General features: G+C 40.2%; 1 non-coding gene across 1 annotated transcript; it reads left to right on the top strand.

The window, feature by feature from the left end:
* The first annotated feature begins 7,673 nt into the window (after positions 1 to 7,673).
* LOC144998992 (small nucleolar RNA R71) lies at positions 7,674 to 7,780 on the top strand. The gene has a single exon (XR_013660522.1). It is a non-coding gene; the product is annotated as a small nucleolar RNA R71 (small nucleolar RNA).
* Positions 7,781 to 24,412: the final 16,632 nt, after the last annotated feature.

Below are 24,412 nucleotides of genomic sequence, written 5' to 3'. Positions count from 1 at the left end.
TTTAGGAAAGAAAGAGTTTTTTTTTAAAAGCAAAAAGAAATTTTAGAAAGAAAAGAACTTAAAAAAGAGAAAAAGGGTGTGGTGCCTGCAATTAGTCGAGCTCAAGTAAGTACTCCCAAATTACCCATGCAAGTTTATGTGATGATTATCAGTTTCAGTTTCAGTTCCAGTTTCAGTTTCAGTTTTAGTAGAACAGTATGCTAGTATAGGACTAAGGATCTAGGAGGATGCCTTATGTGCCTGCTATATGTGCTTTAGCTTTACAAGATTTGCATGCTAGTATTGAGTAGACAATAGTAGGATAGCCTGTTAGGGTTATGCTTGATAATATGAGCTTAGCATTGTATGCTAGTGCAGTATCTCGTTATGAGAATAGATTTGTTTGAGTAGTTTCATGTATCCGAATGCTGCTTGCTTTGTGCTTTGTGGGACTCTAAGTGATGGGACTTAGCCATTAGTTGAATACGTCACATCACATGTGATCAGGGTTGAATAATCTTAGAGTGGGATTTGGCCCTATTGCGTGATGTGCACAAAAGTACCCACTAATTTTAATATTTATAACCTAACAAACTAAGACTAACTATGCACTTATAGGCAGTGTACCTAGTCAGATTACAGTATAACTTAGGTAAGTCGGGTGTCGATCACAGGGAACGGTGTTACTAATTAATCTACTTACTATTAAATTAACCTAATTTATTAACAAATTTAATAAAGGGTTTTATCTGGTTTTGCAAGATCAGATGAACTTAATCAAATTAAATAAAAACACACTCTTGCTTAGTTGAATCCACTTATTCCTTATGACTAGCTAATGATTATGGGTTATTAAGTTGGGTTTTAGTTATATTAGTAATTTAGTTCTATCTTACCAATAAGTAACTAATTCATGTTAAACCATGTATGTTCACACATAATTAAACGCATAACTAATTATGAATGTAGATATGCTATGTAAGATTTGTTGTATAAACGCAATTATGATCACAATTCACATTCTATAGCACAACTAAGATTTATTCAGTCTAATTACTAACTAAGATTGGTCAATCCTAGCTCTAACAATTTAATGTTCACTAAATTATTAGGTAAACAAGTTCATGCAGTTTCATGGTCACTAAGCTACACAGAACATGCAATCTAGCAATTAGATAAACAAATAATAACATGCTAGGTTATACAAATCAAACACAAACAATTCTTACCAACTCAAATTAATCCATAAGCATATAACTATTCATAAGTTCAAAGCTTCATCTAGCTAAGCAAAAGTAGCTAGATTTAGCTGCTCATCATAGTAATTAAACTAACACAGCTAAAACTAATGAAAAACATGTTTATAATCAACTAAATATAAAACTTTACTTCTTTTGGTGTTGAAATCCATCTTCCAGGACCTTTCTTCTCTTCTGAAACGTCTCCTGGAACTCCTTTTCTTCTGCCAAAAGTCCCCCATTCGTAAAGGTCAAGGATCTTTATAATTGCTGTTATCCATACATTCACGTCGTGAATAATAATAAATTCACGTCGTGAGTAGTAGATAACCGTGCCCGCCAAGGATTTCTTCACCCGCGTACATATCTTCTAGAACCATTGATTCACGTCGTGAGTTCTTTAATTCTCACGTCGTGAATAACCCTTTTCTCCAGATTTACTTCACTTTTACTCCTCTAATTCCCAAGTTTCTTTCTTTACGTTTCCAGTCCTCTTTTCTTCAAAATGTCTTCTTTTTTTTTGCTGTAAACAACATTTAAGCTCATAAGTACCATTATTCTAAACAAATTACCAACTTTTTAATAAAAATGTACTTAAATATTGCCTAAAAATAAGTATAAATATGGCAATATCAAAATACCCCACACTTAGGCTTTGCTTGCCCTCAAGCAAATTTAAACTAACATTACATTGAACAATCCGACTCCAATTCAGCCATTATGCCAAGACCTCAACGCATGCATTTGTGTCGAAAATTTTCCTAAAGTACCCCCATACTTTAAATACTCACAATCTTCATAAACACTTGCCCACTTTTTCCGAACAATGCTCATTTTATGCAACCCTCCGAATCCATCCCCAGAAAACCTCTTAACCTCAAGGTATTTTTGGTTGAGCAACCCAAGCATACATAATCTAGAAAATTACAATTTATGATACCAGTATGGAGCTCTTTGGAATTCTTCACTTTCTTAACAAGCCGATCTTTGATTTCTTTGAATTCACCTCCTTATTTGATTTGATTTCTTGGTATCTTCAACTTTTTGACCTTCTTCAGAATTTTTGATCTTCTAATTTCATACTTTAACTTTGATGCTCCAAAAATTCTTCAAACTTTTTCTTGTAATTCTCTCTCTTTTTTTTAACATGTATCTCGTTCTTTTTTTTTCCACTCAAAACCCAACATGCTTAAGCAGGGGCGCTCAACTTTAACCTTTATTGGTTAATGATAATAATTTCCCTGGATACATTTCAGGTTTAGGCTGCTAAACATATTGCATCCTTCAAACCGAGCGGGGGTATGTTTTTGTTCCATGATTTCACTAAAATAAGGGAAGCCACAAATGCACTATAATGTATATTGGCTCAACTAAACATTTGAACTTTCATCAGATCATCCCGCATAATACTAGCAATTATAGCTCAAATTATTATTACTAGATTCAATTAATAAAAATTTGAATTTTCAAAATTTCCTAGCAATTTACTTTTTCTACCCCTACCCCACACTTATTTCATACAATGCCCTCATTGCATGTATAAAAACAAATCAAAATTAAAGAAAAGGGAGATAAAGGAACAAACTCCCCTGGAATAGCGGCGTGAGCATCTCGAAAAGTGCGGAAAATGTGCAATTTGAATATGGACTTCCAAAAATAGAAACTTGATTTTGGAACTCGCGAAATAAGGAGTGTACCCGCAAAACATGAAATTGGGCCTTCAATCATCTTTTAACATGGTGTAAGTCTCCAAAAGTAGAATGACCAATGTGGGGAAACATGTAAGATTCACGACGTGAGCGTGTAATAATTCACGACGTGAAATCGAACTGAACATATCCTGACAACCTCCTGATAACTGACTCACGACATGAATTAGAAATGTTCACGTCGTGAGAACTGGACAAGTAGAAAACATTGCTCAATCCTTCTTCTAATGTCTTAATGTATTAAGACTCTTCCAAAGTCATCAGTTGATAACTCATGCGCGGACACTCCACTTCATTAACTCACCCCAAACGTATTTTGAAAATATGGGTCTCGACTCTCGGAATTAAACACTCCCAGCTAAAAACGTACGCATTCATAACTCGCTATCCTGCCTAAGCACTCCATAGCAATTTCTGAGAAACAATCAACAACGAAGAGTAACATAATATTCAAAGTAGTTCTTACAATCCCATAAAAACAAACTAAAAACAAACTAAAATAAACTAAAAGAAACTAAACACAAATCTAACAAAATAAATAACGATCAATCATCCGCCTCATTTTCATGCGCTCCACTGGTACCAGCTCCATCACCTCCACGACCACCATACTCCGACCAACGTGGGCAAATCGGGTAATGATACCCTAAATGAGACGGCTGCTCCACCCCAGGATGTTGAACCACATTTTCCATCGTGCCGCCTATCCAATTCACACTCAACGATAACTGGTCAAAGTAACCAGCCATATCACCCCCAAAAGGTGCACCCACCATGGAAGCAGTTGGGTGTGTCGGCTGCCCGCGGTCTCCCCTTCCTCTTACGTTCCTGCGTCTCGGTCTTGGCTCTGGCGCAGGTTGATCGGCTGGCTGATCATCCTCATCTTCACCCTCAGCGTCTGATGGAACTATTCCCCAGTGTGATCCAAAATTTCTAACCACTCGCATAGTCTCCAAATATCCCATACCAAAGTCATGTTCGTCTACACACGTCATGGATCTAATAATATCGGGAACAATCAGATGATAAGAACGGGCCAAACGAGTAACAAAATGACCCCCACAAATAGGGCTCCCAGGGCGCGAATTCGCAGCAGACCCAGCCAGAAAACGGGCTAGGAAATACGGGATGTTACAACAGACACCAGGCTGTAAGATGCACCATAAGAAAAATAAGTTCTGCTTAGTCACTTTGTCTCCATGCCTCTTATGGTTGATGGAAAAGGTAATGAACCGGTGGAGTAAACGATGGATCGGGGACCGAATACTACTCTCAGGAGATACTCCGGAATTAAACATCCCAGAGGCAATGTTATGCCAAAAAGAATATCCTGTGACACCCTCCATATATCCTCTAGCAGCCTCTCCTAAAAACATGCCAAACTCGGGAGTCACAGCCTCCTGTCGATCATACAGTCCCACTCTCCAAGCAAACTCAACTAGGCTGCACTCCCGGTACTCGCCCCCAATCGAAATACCAACGCATGTGGCCAATGTGGATCTTGGACCGTTTCTTGAAACGTCACCGTTGTGAAGAACTCGACACAAAATTCCTTCTAGACCCGATCTTGCACCCGGAACAGATTTTGCCAACCAGAACAGGTGAACGAATAGCCATCTCTAATAAATGTCTTTTGCAAGTACGGGCCCACCCGGTCTACGAGCCCTACTTCCCTCAATCTTGTCCAATTGACTGTTGGAGCAACTGCAATTTCCCTGTTATAAATCCATCCTAATCTGTTGTTCCAACGGGTCAAAACATCACGGGCCGTCGTCGCAGGAAAATTGTAAAACGGGTGTAAACCCGCAACCCCAGCTGGAGCCTCTCTTCTTGGAGCCATTCCTGCAAAAACACGAAAAAGAAACAGCCAAAACAAATATCCACAAGTCAAACATAGAAAAATGAATTCTGATTAGCACCAAAATTCACGTCGTGAATCTTGTATGATTCACGTCGTGAGTTCGTAACCACAGGAGGCAGAATCTTCACAATCGGGGAAGATCCAGTCAACATATCCCTGGGTTTTACTCCTATACCACTTCCAAACACTTAACATGAACATTCCAAGGTTTTTTACGAACTGTAAAGAATTAATTTCATCATTTAACAAACCCTAACCCTAAGTTCCTCTACTAGAACCAAAAATTAAACGTAATAATCAAGAATTAGTACCTTTGTTGGAAGTATTACGTAAGCACAATGGCAATTAATAGGATTGTCGGCTAATTTCGCAGCAATGGGGACTAAGGGGGACCAATTTTTGTTTCCACTTCGTGAACAATAAACAAATGAGAGGGTTTGCTGGTTTCCAGGGACTTAATATGTGGTCCCGTACTTGTAAAAGTTCACGTCATGAATTATATACAATTCACGTCGTGAGTAGTGGTTGGGCTTAAGTTTGGGCCATGTACTCACGGACTGGTCTTGGGCTTGCTAGTCTAATGGGTTAAGCCTTATCATGGATTATGTGTCCGGTTTATTCACAATTCACATCGTGAATGGCTAACTATTCACGTCGTGAATTAAGTCTGGATAATTAAATTTTTTTGAGTTTGAACTAAGTTCTTAATTACTACTACCTCCGTTTTAAGGTCCCCACATTTTGTTCTAATAGAGTTAGATGACTCGATCTAAGTTTTCAAAACTAAAATGCAAAAAGAAAGAGAAAAAATTTTAAACCAAACTCGGGTTGCCTCCCGAGAAGCGCTTCTTTTTCTTGGAGTCTTGAGCTGGACTCCGTGCCTCCAACGTTGAGTCTTAGGAAGAGTCCTCCACCAAGATCTTTTGCTCCTTGAATCGCCTTTTGTAAGCTTCAACTCTCCTTTTATACGCCTTCTTTGAATTCTCCTTTTTAGCTTTTCCCTTTTCTTCAAGCTTGCGTTTTGTGCCCTTGGTTTCCTCCTCGTACTTTATGTCATTCTCTTTTGCTTTTACCACCGGCCTTGTGACTCTTGAAGTGACCTCCTCTTCATCACTTGTTATTTCCTCATCCTCTTTGCTTACCCAAGAAGGCGGGCTCTTGTAAGCTATGACTTCAATCCAATATGGAACAGATGCCTTTGGTTTTGTCATTTTGACTTGATGAACTACTTTTATCTCTTCTTCCATAAGCTTTTCCAGTTCTTCTAGTTCATTCTCTTCATTAATTGTGAACACCTCTTCTTTATTTTCTTGAATGTCATCCTTTATCCCAAAGACTTCTTGTTCATCTCCAACCCTCAAAGTTAGCTTCGACTCGCGGATATCGACAAGGGCACTAGCAGTGTTGAGCAATGGCCGACCTAGGATTATCGGAACATCTGGATCTTCTTTCATGTCCAAGACTACAAAGTCTATTGGAAAAATAAAATTTCCAATTCTCACCAAAATATCCTCCACTATGCCTCGGGGTTGTGTCACCGAACGGTTCGCCATGTGAATCTTCATTTTTGTAGCCTTCATCTTCTGAATCTCCAATTTTTGATAAAATGAAAAAGGCATTAGATTAATGCTAGCCCCAGAATCAGCTAAAGCATTAACCTTCATTTTATTCCCAAACTCGCATGGAAGAGTGAGGCGTCCAGGATCCCCCATCTTTTCTGGTGTCTCTCCTAACACAACTTTTGAAGTTTGTTCACTTAAAATCACTGTAGACTACTTCTTTAATTGCCTTCGAGTGTCTATCAAGTCTTGCAGTAATTTCTGGTTCTCGGGAGCTTTGGATAAGGACTCGACAAAGGGGGTATTAATCGGGATCCCCTTCACATGCTTGACAAACTCTCTATGCTCTCTCTCCAGTGGACTAAGGGTGGCTTGGGAAGGAAAAGGCAAATTCGGCTCATAAACCGAACTGTCTACAGAATTTTTCTGTTCATGACGGGCCCACGTCGTGAATATATAAGGTTCACGTCGTGATTTCTGGAACTCAGCAGCTAAATGATTTTCGATCTTGATCTTCTTCTTCTTTTGATCGGGCGTTCGTGGTTCTTCGTCCAATGCTTCCAGGAACTTCGAGATAGCTTCTTCTTCGGTGTCTATGGCCATTACATGAGATTGGTTCTGTACTTGGGGACTCTTTGGGGACACTTTTTCATGAACTTAAGTTGCTAGTTGACCAAATTGTACTTCAAGGTTATGGATGGAGGCTTGCTGATTCTTTATCAAAGTTTGTTGTTCCATAATAGCAGAATCCGTGGCCTCGTGTCGCTTTTCCGATGCTTCCATAAATTTCATTAAAATGGTCTCTAGGTCGGGTTTCTTCTTGCCTGGTGGCTGCTCCTTTTGATAGAGGCCTCGACCTGTCTGCCTATACTTTTCTTCTTTTTGCTTCTTATATTCTTCATATGGCAGCCACTCCTTCTTCGGTTTCCTCCAGTCCTCTTTAAACTTATCCCCATTAGAGTAGCACACTTGAGCTTTTCTGTTCCCAAATTCATCCACGTTGCAGTCCTTAGTCAAGTGTGGACCATTTCATCGCTCGCACCCCACTCTTATGGCGTGTATCGACTGGTCCATTTGTGTTATCCTGCGATCCATGTTATTCAGCATGGCCATGACAGCTGCAATTTCTTCAGTTTGGGCTCCTCCTCCGCCTTTGCTTCCATCCTGCCTCGGGTTATGGTATTCGCGGGAGTGTTTCGCGAATTCTTCAATTAGCTCCTTGACCTCCCTTGGATTTTTCCTTGTCAACGGTCCTTGAGAATCAAGGAGTTGTCTCGTCATCACGTTGACCCCATCATAAAATATTGACATCTCTTGCTGCACATTTAGGTCATGTTGTGGGCAATTTCTAAGTAAGCCCTTGTACCGCTCCCATGCTTCGTATAGTGACTCCCCCGACTGTTGCTCAAAGTTGGCTATTGCCTTCTTGAGTTTGGCTATCTTGGATGGTGGGCAAAACTGGTCTAGGAATTGCTCACGCATTTGAGCCCAAGTGGTGATTGTACCCGGTGGGAGTGCTTTTAACCACTCCTTAGCAGCTCCTTTGAAAGTGACGGGCAACATCCTAAGCAAGACTGTGTTCCTGTTGACATTTGGGACATTGAAGTAATCTGCAATGTCATTGACTTCATCTAGATGCTTAAAAGCATCCTCATGGTCTTTCCCGAAAAATGGGATGTCCTTCAGTGCAGTCAATATGTTTCCCTTCAGCTCGAATGTGGCATTGGCAGGTATTGCGGGTTGGACTAATCCGGGACCCACATCTTCTCGGATCCGCTTCTTGTAAGCTCCCATGGACATTTCTTCAATATCTGCCATCTCGTTCCTTGGCTCGTTCTCGGGTTCACTCGTGTGTTCTTCAAATTCTGGCTCGGTGTCGCTTTCGTACTCGGTTTGCACGGGTGTATGATCCAAATGCTCAAGATTTCTCTCGTGCTTCGTTGATGAACTTGACTCTCCTGTCTTCTTTCCCGCCTTCCTAGAGAAGGGTGACTTCAATTCTTGCAAGGGCATCTTTTTCTTGTGAATTGCAGACTCGGGATATTCTAGTGGTGGCACCAATGGTGTGTTTGAGCCTCTGTGTCACACCCCCGAACCAGACGGCGGAAATGTCCGGGAGTTGTTGTGACTCAATTGAATACCATCACAATGAATATACATGAAACATAACATCATTCGTCACCAACATTTGAATATTACAATTGCTAGTGTTTACATCCATTACATTGTCTCAAAACATTACATTCTCAAAAGTAGATTGTTTGATACTAATTAACACACATCAAAACATCATTGAGTACAATTCTTCCTTCACTTTATCTGTTACCTGAGAATACAAGTATTTTGAAAAACGTCAACATATGAAATGTTGGTGAGTTCATAAGCGGTATTTGAAAAACAATGTTTTGTATCGTTTTGAAAACCACCAGAAAATCCGATATTTTCTGAAAAGAGCTTTTGAAAACATTTGTGAAGATCCATAGGTATGCTTGTTTGTTTCTATAGTTGTAAGAAAAATGTTCATCAAAATTGTGTACGTTTTGAAAATCGTGTGTATTGAAAAACCCAAGGAAAACCCGATGTTTTCCTAATTCCTTGGATTCCATGAAGTTAAAATAAAACCATTGCAGCGCGCGAAGTCATTAAGTCCAGGCGACGTCGGATTATTTTTGCGCATGATTAATTGCTATAAACACGCGTTACACAAACGACCCGTTTATAACTATACTAACAATCCCGTAGGCGTCGTCCGTACTAATCACGTTATCCAACCGCCCTGACTTCTTGTAGTCCCACATCCGAAGAGAAAAAGGGCACGAAGACCATGATGACTCCATTAACCGGTTGGGGATAAAAAAAAGGTACGAGGGGTCCTTGACCCGCCTCGCATAAAATACCGACTTTACTAGCAATACCATAGGACCCTTGGGGACCAATAGTATATAAGCCATTGAAAGTCCTTTTACGCTGTGTCAGATCATGTAAGACCCAACAACTCGTAAGGTAGAAGTCTTCAGGCCTTAAGATCAGGTCATTGGGCTAGCTAGGCCCAACAAACAAGATTTTACACTTTGGGGCCCAAAAATGGTGCGTAGACGTCTGTGCACTCTCACGTGTATATTAAATTACCAAATGTTTTCGTGTATGAATCGAGTTATCGTCGTGTTAGTATTTTCGGATTGTTATTGATTCGAGACCGAATCAATTCGTTTAACAACGATTTTTGGTATTGTTGTGTATTGTATTACGTAGGTAGTCGCGGTGCCAATATTTGATCAAGTTGCGTGCATTGAATTAGCCTTGAAAGTTTTTTGTTTTCAGCCCCTCATTGTTTGTAAAATTTACTTTTTTCAACCCTCTAATCAAATAACTTTCCGGTTTGGTCCTTAAATCATTTTTCTTGACATTTTAACACCAAAAATTATTGAAATTAATATTTTTCAGCATATTTTTCATTGAAAACAGTTTAAGTCCCTGAAATTGCAGTTTTCTCGGTTATAGCCCCTCTTTTTTGTAGTTTTTACAATTTTGGCCCAAATTGGAAAATTTTTGCAACTTTGGTCCTTTTTAAATTTGAAAAGCATTTTAAACCTTTGAAAAGTACTTGGAACCTTAGTAGTCCACTGTTTTACAGAAAAACACAGTTTTGGCCCTCCAAAACAGAAAATTTCGCATAATGGGCCCTAATGGGCCGAAATTGTCATTTTTAGCCCATTAAGCTTGAAATTTATATTTTTAATCCTCCAAATGAGTATATTTTCAGAAAATATTTCATTGAAACTGTTTTGACACTCCTCATCCATCAGAATTCGTGATATGACATTTTGGGCCCTTTAACTTTATATTTTTAACATTTTATGTCCAAAAATTGAGTTTTTAGCCCAAATAAAATGTTATTAAGCCATTTAGCTATTTTTCTTGGAACACTTTGTATGTAGAAATATACTTGATGCTAGTATCATTAATCATAAAGTATATCTCGGTTTTTAGGGGTTTTAAGGCTAGATCCAACATTATAACACACAAAAACACACATATAAGCATAGAAATCATACAAGGCATACAAAACATATATAGATCTACAGTTTCACTTGTATTCCCCCCCCCACAAAACTCATTAAAACAGAAAATAGGGGGTATGAAGCTCACATTGGAGTTGATGGTTCGGTTTTTGGATGAAGAAAGTGAGAGATTTCGGCCTAGCTTGCTTCTTGAGAGGATCCTCAAAACTATGATGTTTCTAGTAGGATAATCAAGAGATTTGTGATGTTTCTAGGAGGATTCGATCATAGATGAATTTATACAACTTGAGGGTGAAGTAACTTACCTAGCATGTGAGTTTGATGAACTTTCTTGTGCACACACACCCACTCACGGGTTTATAGAGAAAATGGAGGAGTTCTTGAGGTTTTTGGGAGTGAAAGGAAACATGAATGATTTTTGGTGAGGGAGAATGGCCTTAGGCCGAGATTAAGAAGGGAGAGAGAAAGGAGATATTTTTTTGCATGGAAACATGGGAAATACATAGATACATGATGTGTATTAGACTTGGTTATCCTCCATACAATAATGAGGTGTCATGTTTAGATTAGTTTGGTCCTCCTCGTTAAGATATTTATTTATTTTTACACACTTGGGCCGAAATGGACTAATCATGGAGGAGTTTGGGCCTTATCTTGGTCCTTACTCGAAATTATGAAGCCCAAAAATAAATTTTTGGCCCATTGGGGCAAATGAAATCTTTTATGGCCCAACAAGGCTCATTAGAGATAAGATGGATTATTTTAGGCCCACATGGCCCAAAATGCTAAATTTTTATGAATGTGGTCTATTTAGAGCCCAATTAGGGTTTCTAGGCCCAAGATATTCAAGTTGAAGGTTTATTGGTCCATTAGGCCCAATAAGAGAATCCTAGTCCATAGTGAACTTGAACCGGGATGTCTAGGGTTTTCAACTCTTATTTGAGCATATGAAATATATTTGGATGAGAATAGAGTATAGTATTCACTTAGAGTACAAGTTATTACCCTAGGTGAACGATTGCATGAGCGTAGAATTTCCTAGCAAAATTGCAAGCTGTGACACTCTGGTCATTAATTCCTGCAACTTGCTAAACTAAAATGTAAAACTGGACTAAAATAAGAAAAACTAAAAATGAACTCTCAGATTTCACGTCGTGAGTATACTGAATCTCATGTCGTGAACTCTGTGACAAACAGAACAAAAAAAATTAAACTAAGATAAGCTAGCAAAATAAATAACCAATTAAGCTTTCTGCAGATTTTATTCCTAAAAAAAACGATTAATCTAATGCAACTAATAAACTAATAATCTGCACCGTTCCCCGACAACGACGCCAAAAACTTGATGTGCACAAAAGTACCCACTAATTTTAATATTTATAACCTAACAAACTAAGACTAACTATGCACTTATAGGCAGTGTACCTAGTCAGATTACAGTATAGCTTAGGTAAGTCGGGTGTCGATCACAGGGAACGGTGTTACTAATTAATCTACTTACTATTAAATTAACCTAATTTATTAACAAATTTAATAAAGGGTTTTATCTGGTTTTGCAAGATCAGATGAACTTAATCAAATTAAATAAAAACACACTCTTGCTTAGTTGAATCCACTTATTCCTTATGACTAGCTAATGATTATGGGTTATTAAGTTGGGTTTTAGTTATATTAGTAATTTAGTTCTATCTTACCAATAAGTAACTAATTCATGTTAAACCATGTATGTTCACACATAATTAAACGCATAACTAATTATGAATGTAGATATGCTATGTAAGATTTGTTGTATAAACGCAATTATGATCACAATTCACATTCTATAGCACAACTAAGATTTATTCAGTCTAATTACTAACTAAGATTGGTCAATCCTAGCTCTAACAATTTAATGTTCACTAAATTATTAGGTAAACAAGTTCATGCAGTTTCATGGTCACTAAGCTACACAGAACATGCAATCTAGCAATTAGATAAACAAATAATAACATGCTAGGTTATACAAATCAAACACAAACAATTCTTACCAACTCAAATTAATCCATAAGCATATAACTATTCATAAGTTCAAAGCTTCATCTAGCTAAGCAAAAGTAGCTAGATTTAGCTGCTCATCATAGTAATTAAACTAACACAGCTAAAACTAATGAAAAACATGTTTATAATCAACTAAATATAAAACTTTACTTCTTTTGGTGTTGAAATCCATCTTCCAGGACCTTTCTTCTCTTCTGAAACGTCTCCTGGAACTCCTTTTCTTCTGCCAAAAGTCCCCCATTCGTAAAGGTCAAGGATCTTTATAATTGCTGTTATCCATACATTCACGTCGTGAATAATAATAAATTCACGTCGTGAGTAGTAGATAACCGTGCCCGCCAAGGATTTCTTCACCCGCGTACATATCTTCTAGAACCATTGATTCACGTCGTGAGTTCTTTAATTCTCACGTCGTGAATAACCCTTTTCTCCAGATTTACTTCACTTTTACTCCTCTAATTCCCAAGTTTCTTTCTTTACGTTTCCAGTCCTCTTTTCTTCAAAATGTCTTCTTTTTTTGCTGTAAACAACATTTAAGCTCATAAGTACCATTATTCTAAACAAATTACCAACTTTTTAATAAAAATGTACTTAAATATTGCCTAAAAATAAGTATAAATATGGCAATATCATTGCGCAACTCTTGTTTGAGTCTAACCGTTGTAGGGACGAGTCTTTTACTCGAAGGATTATCTGAGCCTCATCACATGTGATGGTATTCAGATGATGGCTAATTAGTATTACAAGGAGGCCTTCAGCAGCTGTGGACTGGTTTGAGTGGAGCCAGAGATTTCCCTAGGGCAAGCCTAGGATAAGAGTAGCAGAGATTAGTAGCAGTAGAGTGACTAGGTGAAGTTGAGGTAACTCTTGAGGAAAGTACGGATAGATGTGGAAGGTAGTATGGGCCCGTACTACTGAAAGCAGAGGATCCGTACTCGATTTAAGAGGGGCCGAGACAAAACCAGGGAACTAGTAGAGTGTGTGAGAGATCCCTCAGTAGCGGTGTGTATATTGATCAGTAGTGTGTTATATTTTTCAGCATGGTGACTTTGCGCGAGATACCAGTTAGCAGTTCTGGTACCAGGGAGGGATCTGGCTTGGGCTCTGGAGCCAGGCAGCTTGTCGATCAGATGAAGAATTTCATTTCTGCAGAGATTATGCGCAACATTATCGATCAGACTCCAATGATTTTCGGTTCAGTTAAAGAGGCCATTATAGAACTTATGGACAGTCATCTTGAGGCCTTTAGGGCCAGGGTGGTTTCAGGATAGATTGGGGCTCGTCTAGAGCCCGATTCTTATGAGGTTCAGGGAGATCCCATTTCCAGTTTTCACCATCAAGGGACAAGAGTGAGTCAGGCACCCTATCTTCAAGAGAGACCTCTGCATGATTGGATAGTTGAGGAGGTTTCGCGAGCCATTCACGAGGGGTTGCCCGGCATGGTCGTGAGGATTATTGATAGGTTGACTACGAAGCTCCATGATTAGATAGCAGTTGTTCAGATGATGGATGGGGTCGTTAGGGTAGCTCAGGAGCGAGAGACGGGCAGGGAGTCGGGAAGGAAGAGGAAAACAGATGGGTCACAGGTAGCCATCGGTTCTGGAAAGAGGCCCAAAGGGTCGGATTGGAGATCGAGGTACTATCAGAGTCGTAGTCGATGCGGGAAGTGCGGTAGGTCGCACTTGGGTGCGTGCAGGATTGGTAGTGGTGGTGTTTTGGGCTGCTTCAGGTGCGGCCGAATGGGTCATTTCAGAAGGGATTGTACTACTACCATCGCCCAGGGACTTGACCCGATATGTTTCCATTGCAGTCAGAGAGGCCACAAGAAGGCCCACTGTCCAGGTGTGTATGCAGCAGAGCAGGTGATAGCTCCTGCGTCTATGTCTTCAAGTACCACCAGCAGTTGCTGTGGCCGGGCTAGGGCGCCCACGGCTCGAAGCAGATTGTACCGGTTGATTGCAGCTAGGGTTCGAGCAGCGACGGGTGTTGGAGGTATGTATCTTTTGCATTTCTGTCAATTATTATTCATGATATTATTGTTATGTTGCTGCAACGATATTTATAAGCATATGTATTAGGGTATCTTATTACCTGTTTGTGATCGAGTTATATGCCATCTGCATACCTTGGATTTTGGTTAGTAGTCAAGGGACAGGTTTTATCGAAAAGGGTTATTTAGGGTGCAGTAAGTGTAACAAGCCTTGGAGGGACTCGGTATGTCTCGCTATTTCGAAGCCATATAAGTTTTAGAAATGGGGTGTCTAGATCCCTAACTATGGTAAGCGTGGGATTCCTCAGCAGATTAATTATAGAATGGTAGCAAGGATTGGGATTTCTATTCTCTGAGCAACGAGGTGTGAGCAGGATTGAAGTGGGGGAGAATCCTCCGAGTATACGAGGGCAAGAGCACGCTGACCCAGAATGAGTATGCAATCCTTGAAAGGAAAGGATAGTAGCATAGCAATGGGTGGATCGAGGAGTTCAGAATTTGAAAGTTTGAGGAACTTCCCAACAGTTAATTCACGTAAACGATATGGTTAGTAGCTGATCGGAAATCCAGGTTGAAGGACCGCCGATAGGACTCTATCGAGTCAGAAGAAAGATCTTGAGAAAGGTTAGCAAGAGATGTTCCCGTGTTAGTAGGCAGTGGTAGAGACATCATATAGGGTTGTGTTGTCACACCCCAAAAATCAAAGGCGGAAACATTTCCGGGTGGACTCCACATTGTGTATCAAATCCAATGTACATAGTAATCACAGTAAACAACCATTACATTACATATATATGAAAGTTTACATTTGTTTCAAAAGTAAAGTTATACAAGATATACATATGCATCATATTAAAAAAAGTTGAGACGAGTCTTCCGAGCACTCCGTCTTCTCCAAAAGATATCACCGGGTACCTGTCTAACTTGGACCTGAGAATACAAGCGGTTTGAAAATCAGCATAAAGCTGGTGAGTTCATAAGCGGTTTTGTTTTATGAAAATGTATCGATTTCCTTTAGTTTCCGAAAAGGTTTGTTATCCAAGAAAATCCCATATTTTCTTATGTAAAGTTAGTTTAGTTATCATTTGTTACCAATTCGATTACGTGTTGTATTTTACCCCAGGAAAATCCCATATTTTCCTAATTGTAAGACCAGTTGTATATCACAAAGTATAGTTTAATACACAAAACTATATGTTGAAAATCTTGGGATCACTATCTCGAAAGAGATATAAGATAGTTTGACACATGTGAAAGTACAGATTTAAGATCATGGGACTACCATCCCGGACTAGACACGAGATAATTTGATATATATGGAAATATAGATTGAAAACCATGGGATCACTATCCCGGACAAGATATATATTTAGACCATGGGATTATCATCCCGTGCTTAATATAGTTTGAAATCATGGGATTACTATACCGAAATAGATATAGATTGAAAACCATGGGATCACTCTCTTGGACAAGATATAAGTGTAAACCATGGGATTACTATCCCGTATAAGATATAGTTAAAAATCATGGGGCAAACATCCCGTACAAGTTATAGATACATAACCATGGGATCACTATCCCGGACAAGATATAAGATATATACCTACTGAAAAACCATGGGAATAACATCCCGAACTAGATACAAGTTCAATAGACTGAAAAACCATGGGACTACTATCCCGAACTAGATACAAAATAGTTTGACAAAACCATGGGATCACTATCCCGAACCAGATATAAGATTATAAAACCCAAACTGTGAATAAATTTATATTAATACATGTTGTGAGTCGGGTAACCATGCTAATACGACAACGAGACATCCTTGACGTTTGTCAGGCGTCGAAACGATATCCAGAAATTTGTCACCCCAGGCGTGCCCGCCTAACTGTAGCTAACAGTTAAGGTGTGGGATTGTCAGTCCCGAATAGATCTATTCACAAATTCCACGCTCTCCCTCCCGGAGACTCTGGTTACACTTCCGGGGAGGATTTACTGATCATCCATAAAGGGTAGTGACTATCTCACAAACTAGTACTAAACTATTCACAGGGTTCTCATACGATATCAACATACAAAAGATTATGAAACGTAATACAACAAATATGGATACATACAATGAAATTATCTGACAATACATTCAAATGATACGGAGATAAACTGAATCAGACATAGTTTATCTAATTACTTTATATAGATATCAGTACGTGATAAAACGAACAGTAAAGAACCCCAAATTATTCCCATAATAATTTGATTAGTTTGGTTATTTTCGTAACTAAAATACATTTAGTTGTAATTGATAAATCATTCCTTATGCTCAACATAATACATAAGGAGTAAAAGAGTTTATAAGTTTGTTAGATATATTTGGAACATATCAATATTATGATTTGAAAACAGTTATAGTTTGCTTGTATTCCCCGCTGAAAACATTGAAAAACACGAAAAAGGGCGTAGGGGTATGAACTCACCGGACGAGATATGTGACGGTTTGGATGCTAAGAGTTGATCCGGGGCTTGTAAACACACGAGGTTCCTAATTATAATGTAAAGATACACATTTTTATCTAATTAGGACTTAAATTGATTATTTGTTAGGGACAATTACTTCTAGTCGCGAAAACACCCCGATATAAGTGTTTAGAGGGACCCGGGTGGCGTTTAAGGACATGTAATGATGCAAGGGACTTAGGAAATGAGTTTACTCCCCAAGAGTAAACTTCTAAATGGTGTTTACGGCCTCAACACCCATTCCCCCATGAGTTTACGGCCGTAAACTCATGGTGGGTGGTTTATGGTGCAATTTGGACTTCAAACACTTAGGGGACAATTTCTAGGTTTGGTTTAAGGGTTTGGAATAAATTTTAAACACCAAAATAACAAATTTTAGGGAGTTTACGGCCTAGCATGGTCTCATGGCCGTAAACTCCTATAAACCCATGAAAAGTTGTGTTTTTGGATTCCAAACTAATCACATGTGATTGCTAAAATTGTTTCAAGGCCTTTCATGCATTTGTATGAAATTTTGAAGGGGTTTTTGGAGTTTATGGCCAATGAGACCCCTCTCATGGCCATAAACTCTCTTAGAGAGTGATTCCATGTGTTTTAAAGCCAAAAACTTGTTTGAAAGGACTTCTAAAATTCCCTTAAAGCTTGAAATGAATTTGGGACACATTATGACACACTTTTTGGAGTTTACGGCCATGGAACACATGCTATGGCCGTAAACTCTTAAATGAAAGTGTTTTGATGTGTTTAAGTCCCTTAAACTATTTTTGGTTGGTCCTATGATTTATTCCAAGGCTTTTGGTGGTGTTGGATGGCTTTCTAACACCTTAGAAATGATTTTGCACCATGTTTCATGGAGTTTACGGCCCAAGCACAAGCCTTGGCCGTAAACTCATAATAATCCTTCAAAAATTATGTTTCAAGTGTCCAAATGCTAATACCAATATTCTATAATTCATATCTAAGCCATATTAGTGATTTGGAAGGGTTTAAGGCCAAGAATACCCCATAAATATGAGTTTACGGCCCAAGCTTGTGCCTTGGCTGTAAACTCCTTTAAATCCATCAAAAACCATGTTTTAAATGTTATAAGTCCTTTCCATGAAGTCATTAAGCCATATCTAAAGTCCAAAATTGCATAGGAGGGGTTTTAGGGCTTAAAAACCCACTTATTATGAGTTTACAGCCTAAGCATGTTTCTGGGCCGTAAACTCATATACAAGGCCTTAATTCATGATTAAATCCCTAATTTGAAAGCCAAATATGCTATACATTAAGGTTAGGAAGGTACCTTAGGGATTTGAGGCCTTAAAATTGAGTTTTGGACCCTTAAACTTTGGATTTAGGAGAGAGGTTAGAGAGAGAGTAGAGAGAGGAAGAAAAAGCTTCAAATGAGTGCTTAAACACGTTTATATAGGTCCTCAAACTTGGACATGGTGGAATTATACCCGATACCGGCATTAAACGAGGCTTTAAGTCGCACCCGATTAAGTTTCCGTCACCCGGCGGGGACGCTTCTAAAAACTTATGAAATAAATATTTTGGGCTAATTACATGAGTTCCTAAGTGGTTAGACACTCATTAAATTATAATAAACATATAAGTTTAAATAATTTAACCCAAAGTGAAAACGGAACGAATTTGATAACGATGAATTTTTCGGGTAGAACGGGTTTTGGCGATGAACAACTTCGGGTTGTTACATGTGTGGATTCAGGAATTGGAAGTTTGGAAACTTCCCAGTGTTAGTTTCATGTTCTGGATTAGTAGATGGTTGGTTTGGGGACCAAGTCGAAGAATTCCTCAGCGGACGCTAATTTAATCAAGGCCATAAGATGTCGAGGTGAATGTAGCATCCGTTGATAGAGGACTGATGATGAGAAGTCAGGATGAGGAATTGGTAGCAGAACTAGGAATAGTCAAGAAGTCCCCAGAATAGTGATTGCTAGCAGTCAGATAGTAGTAGTGTTGTAAGTCTGCGGGGGTAGCCGTAGCATTCACTAGCAGTCAGATAGTAGTAGAGTGATGTAAGCCTGCGGGGGTAGACGTAGCGTTGACCAGCAACCAAATAGTATTAGGGAGTGGTAGGTCTACGGGTGTGGCCGTAGCATTCGCCAGGTTAGTAGACAGCATGAGCGCGTTATCTGGACGCAAAAGGGGGGGGGGGGGGAAGCAGTAGTACCTACCAGTTCGTGTACAACAGTGAGCATATAGAAGTCCATAGGTTGGATTTCGAATTTTCCAGAGTTTAGTCATGGTTGAGCCAGCCATGCGACAGAGGGATCGTCAACACAGTCATGAGATCAGGGAAGCAGTGAACCATTGGGATTCATGTATGTTAAGGGCTACCATTAGCCTGGGATCCATTATTCTAGTCTTGGATTTGTTGACGATTGGAACCGGTCGGTTGGATCGGGAGGTCGTTAGGACCACAGTAGTAGGATGATTAGTGGAAGCTAGTTCTAAAGAAAGGTTTCGTTCAGGTAGTTCAGTGTTGCAGGCAGTCCAGTGTTTCAGGCAGTTCAGTGTTTCAGGCAGTTCAGTGTTTCAGGCAGTCCAGTGTTTCAGGCAGTTCAGTGTTTCAGGCAGTCCAGTGTTTCAGGTAGTTCAGTGTTTCAGTTAGTTCAGTGCTTCAGGCAATTTAGTGTTCCAGGCAGTTCAGTGTTTCAGATTTTTGCAGTAATTTTGGGCAGTATTAATTTTGTGTCGGACTGCAAGTTCAGCCTTATTAGTTGGACCTGGGTGGTCTCAGTTCATCCGAAAGCCAGATTTGGAATAGCATAATTCTCAATCTGTAGCAATGCGAGTATGCAGGTATTGAATTTTGGATTCCCAGCTTGTTTCGGTGAAGGAAATTGTGTAGCAGTGGTTCATCCTAAGGGATGTTTTGAGGGTCGTCAGTATGATAGGTTTTCCTAACCCGAGGGTGTTAGAGCTAGTTCAGCATGTGCATGCAATTGCAAGAAGTGAACTCATGGGAGTTGCTTTGAAGAGTGTGTCTTTCTGTCAGCATGGAATGGATGGAGTTGGACTCAGATCAGAAATCGGGTGGTGCATAGTTATTTATAGCTCATATGGGTCGAGTATTGGTTGTGATTTGGAGCAGTGTTGCATCATGAGTGGTACTCAGTTGTTGTGTGTGGTTATCAGAGGGTAAAGTCGGTGCCGGTTTGAGACGGTGGTCTGGACACCGCGAGGAAAGAGAAAGTGAGTTCGAGTTTCGACGGGTACGTCTTGAGGGACCTGGACCGGTTAAGGCCAGGTGGCGTGTTGTGGGAGTATTTTTGGAGATGAGTTGTCGTAGGTTTCGAGGATGAAGCCTAATTTAAGTGGGGGAGAATTGTAACATCCAAAAAATCAAGAGTAGAATTGAAGGGCTAAAAGAGTAAATGTTGAAGGGCAACTCGGCGAGTCCATGGATGGACTCGGCGAGTAGGGTCGCGACTTTGGTCGTGTGTCAAGTAGCCTACTCAGCGAGTCCAAAGATGGACTCGGCGAGTAAGTGCTGAGTGGAGAAAACCCTAATTATCGGGGTTGAGCCCTATATAAAGAACTTAACATCCATCCCCCTAGCCTCTTTACTCATCCTCAAGTCCAGAAACCCTTAACATTCGTGTGTGAGTGGATCAAAATGCATTTGGGAGCTTGAAGGGTAATTGTTGAAGGAATCTTGGGAGTTTGGAGGCTTGGAGCAAGGGGTTTTGCTTGGATTCGAGTTTTATTGCAGTTGGGGCGTTCTTTTGAGGTAATATCTCGTTCTTGGGCTGTTTCTCATATGGAGTCATCATTTTTGGGGTTTATGGGGAGCTTATCTTGGTATGTTTTGGAGTTTGGAGGTTAGATCTGAGGTTGCTACCTCAGATCTGGAATGGAGAAGGTCTTAGGTGCATTAAAGTCCCTGTGTTTGAGTGCTTAGTGAAGCCATCATGTCCCAAACCCTAGCTCTAAAGTGTTTAAGGCCTAGATCTCTTTGGATTCATGTAAAGTTTGCCACTTTACGTGATGGATGGGTTGTAGGAGGCTAGATCTATGTTTTGGATCAATTGCATGGCCTGGAATGCTTCTGTATGGATTCAGACGGGTGGTACTCGGCGAGTCACACAGGTAGACTCGACGAGTTGCTTGAAGATGAGCTGGAACTCGACGAGTTGGATGAACAACACGGCGAGTAGGTTGAAGATAGCCTTAGACTCGGCAAGTCTGTTCTTGGACTCAGCGAGTCTTGTTGAAGAGTCCTAATATTTTCTGGTTGAGTCGGGAATCGGTGAGTCAATGGATGACTCAGTGAGTTGGACAGGACAGAACTCGGAAATCAGTGAACACGGTGAGTCAGTAGACTGACTCGGCGAGTAGGGTCAACATGGAAGGTTGACTTTGGCTAGGACTTTGACTTTGATCGGAGTTGAGTTAGTTGACTTTTAGAGGACTGTCAGGCTAAGTGTCGCTTTGTTATTGGTAGCTCGGAGAGTTAGAGGAGTAGCATTTCAGACGGTGATTGGTTAGCAGTCCGAGGGTTACCAGCAGAATTCAGCAGTTCACGTGAGTTTCCTTCCAGTAGGAACGGGTCTAAGGCCACAATGTCGGCCCGTTCAATTAGCAGTAGTTCCTGGACTTCGGTCCGATGCAGTAGTTAGTATGTTTGATGCCTTCGTGGCTCAGACAGGATTTATGTGCTAAGTGTTATGTGTTCCGGGTTACGACCTGATGCAGTATGCAATATATGTGTTCATGTTAGTTGATATGTTATGCCATGCTATGTTCAGTCAGTTCTCGGACTTCGGTCCGATGCAGGGGGCAAGGCCCCAGTTAGTCTGGACTTTGGTCCGATGCAGGGGACAAGGTCCCAGTCAGTTTCCAGACTTCGGTCCGATGCAGGGGGCAAGGCCCCAGTTAGTCCGGACCTCGGTCCGATGCAGTGGGCTAGGCCCAGCATGTGCTTTATATGTTCTTGTATGGTATGTGGTAGTTTGGGGGGGGGGGGGGGGCTCACTAAGCTTCGTGCTTACAGTTTCAGATCTAGTTTTAGGTACTCAGTTTTCAAAGGAGGAGCTCAGGAAGATTGCAGTGCACACACCGTAGTTAGCTAGCCTGGGATGTTTTACTCTGATAATAAGTTTGTATTTCAAATTAATGCTACAAAATTATGTTATGATTCATGATACGACTTTTATGAATATGGTTTTAGTAATGTTTTTAAAAGAAAAATTTTAGTCGTGATTTTTGGGATGTTTCAAAATTTGTAGCTGCTTCAGAAAAGAGACATAGTGATCATGATGCTGCAATTCAAGAAACAAGAATTATCCTTAGAAACCAGCAAGCATCTATCCACAACATAGAAACGCAGCTAGGGCAACTTACTCAACAAATCAACCAAAGATCATCGGGCAAACTTCCTAGTAAAACCGAAAATAACCCACGAGGCGCGCACATAAATATAGTTATAACAAGAAGTGGGATAATAATCACTCCTCTGGCCCCTATTCAGAATGAAGCACCCAAAGAAGCACAGAAGGAGGATGCAGAAATTTCATGACAAAAATCAAAATCTTCAATGAACAGAGCCTACTCGCCGAGTACAGAATATGGACTCGGCGTGTCCACTGCCAAATCCGAAGGAGGTGACCCCTGAAAAGCTTTACCAGCCTCCATTTCCATACCCAGCCCGAGCTAAGAAAAAGAAGTAGGAAGAGGAGTACCAGAAGTTTCTAGATCATATCAAAGCCCTTCAAATCAACATACCCTTCATCGAAGCTATCACACAAATGCCCAAATATGCAAAATTCCTTAAAGAACTTCTCACGAATAGAAGGAAGATGGAGGAAGTGAAAAAGGTAGTCCTCAATGAAAACTGCTCAGCTGCTTTGCTAAATAAGCTACCAAAGAAGAAGGGTGACCCGGGAAGCTTAACTTTACCTTGCCAATTTGGCAACTTGGCTACCACTCATGCTTTGGCCGATTCGGGAGCAAGTATAAACCTCATGCCATATTTATTCTTCAAGAAGCTAGATCTCCCAGAACCAAGGCCAATTCGTATGGCGATTCATTTAGCAAACAAGACAGTCACTTTTCCAAGAGGCATATGTGAAGACTTACTGGTCAAGGTGGAAAAATTCGTATTTCTCACTGATTTCATAATTCTAGATATGGAGGCGGATCCTCAAGTCCCGATCATCCTCGGAAGACCCTTCCTTAACACTGCGAGTGCTATAGTAGACATGAGGGATTCGAAGTTTACTTTGCAGGTGAGAGAAGATTCATTCACTTTTGGGGTTGATCAAGCCATGAAGTATGCAAGGAACAGTGACGACACGACATTCTCAATTGACATGCTTGATGAATTATTGGAGGAATGCATAAGTGAAGATTCCAGCAAGTCCACAATTTTTGATGAAGAATTTGATGCTGAAAAAGACTTAATGGAGATCGAGAGGCTGCTGGAAGAAGCTAAGTTTGAAGAATTGATGAAGCAATCTGACACTTCAACTCGCCGAGTAGGGCCGAGCTACTCGCCGAGTTCATGCTTGGAAAAGACAGAATTCGTAAATTCAACTACCAACTCGCCGAGTCCCCTACCTGCACTCGGCGAGTACAGCGAACAGAACCCAAAAACTAAGCTCAAAAAGTTACCAGAACATTTGGAGTATGCCTTCCTTGAAGATGGCCATCAAAAGCCAGTAATCATAGCCTCTGACCTTTCCAAATATGGAAAGGAAGAACTAGTGCAAGTTTTGAAGAAGCGAAAGCGGGCTATAGCATGGAACATCACCGACATCAAGGGAATAAGCCCCTCTTATTGCTCTCACAAGATTAATCTGGAAGAAGGAGCAAAGCCGGTTGTACAACACCAAAGAAGATTAAACCTAAATATGCAAGAAGTGGTCAAGAAGGAAGTGGTCAAACTTTTAGATGCAGGGATTATATATTCCATTTCCAACAGTCCTTGGGTGAGTCCGGTCCAAGTGATGCCCAAGAAAGGAGGGATGACGGTCATAACCAACGAAAAGAATGAGCTTATTCCGACACGAACGGTAACCGGTTGGAGAGTGTGCATCGATTATCGAAAGCTAAATGATGCCACTTGTAAAGACCATTTTCCCTTACCTTTTATTGATCAAATGTTAGAAAGATTATCGGGCCATAGTTATTATTGCTTTCTAGATGGATTCTCGGGTTATTTCCAAATACCCATAGACCCAATGGACCAAGAAAAGACCACATTTACTTGCCTAAGTGGGAATTTTGCTTATCGATGCATGCCCTTGGGCTATGCAATGCACCCATGACATTTCAAAGGTGTATGACAGCCATATTCCACGATATGGTGGAAAAATTCATGGAAGTTTTTATGGACGATTTTTCTGTTTTTGGATCTTCCTTCCATGGTTGTCTCACAAATCTTGACTTAATGCTTGCTAGGTGTGAAAAAACCGACTTGGTCCTCAACTGGGTGAAATGTCACTTTATGGTCAAGGAGGGTATAGTTTTAGGCCACAAGGTTTCCAA

The sequence above is a fragment of the Lactuca saligna genome, chromosome 5 (assembly GCF_052625555.1).
Source record: "Lactuca saligna cultivar CGN05327 chromosome 5, ASM5262555v1, whole genome shotgun sequence".
NCBI lineage: Eukaryota > Viridiplantae > Streptophyta > Magnoliopsida > Asterales > Asteraceae > Lactuca > Lactuca saligna.
Note: the sequence above shows the minus strand (reverse complement) of the source record. Positions and strands in the feature narration are given on the sequence as shown.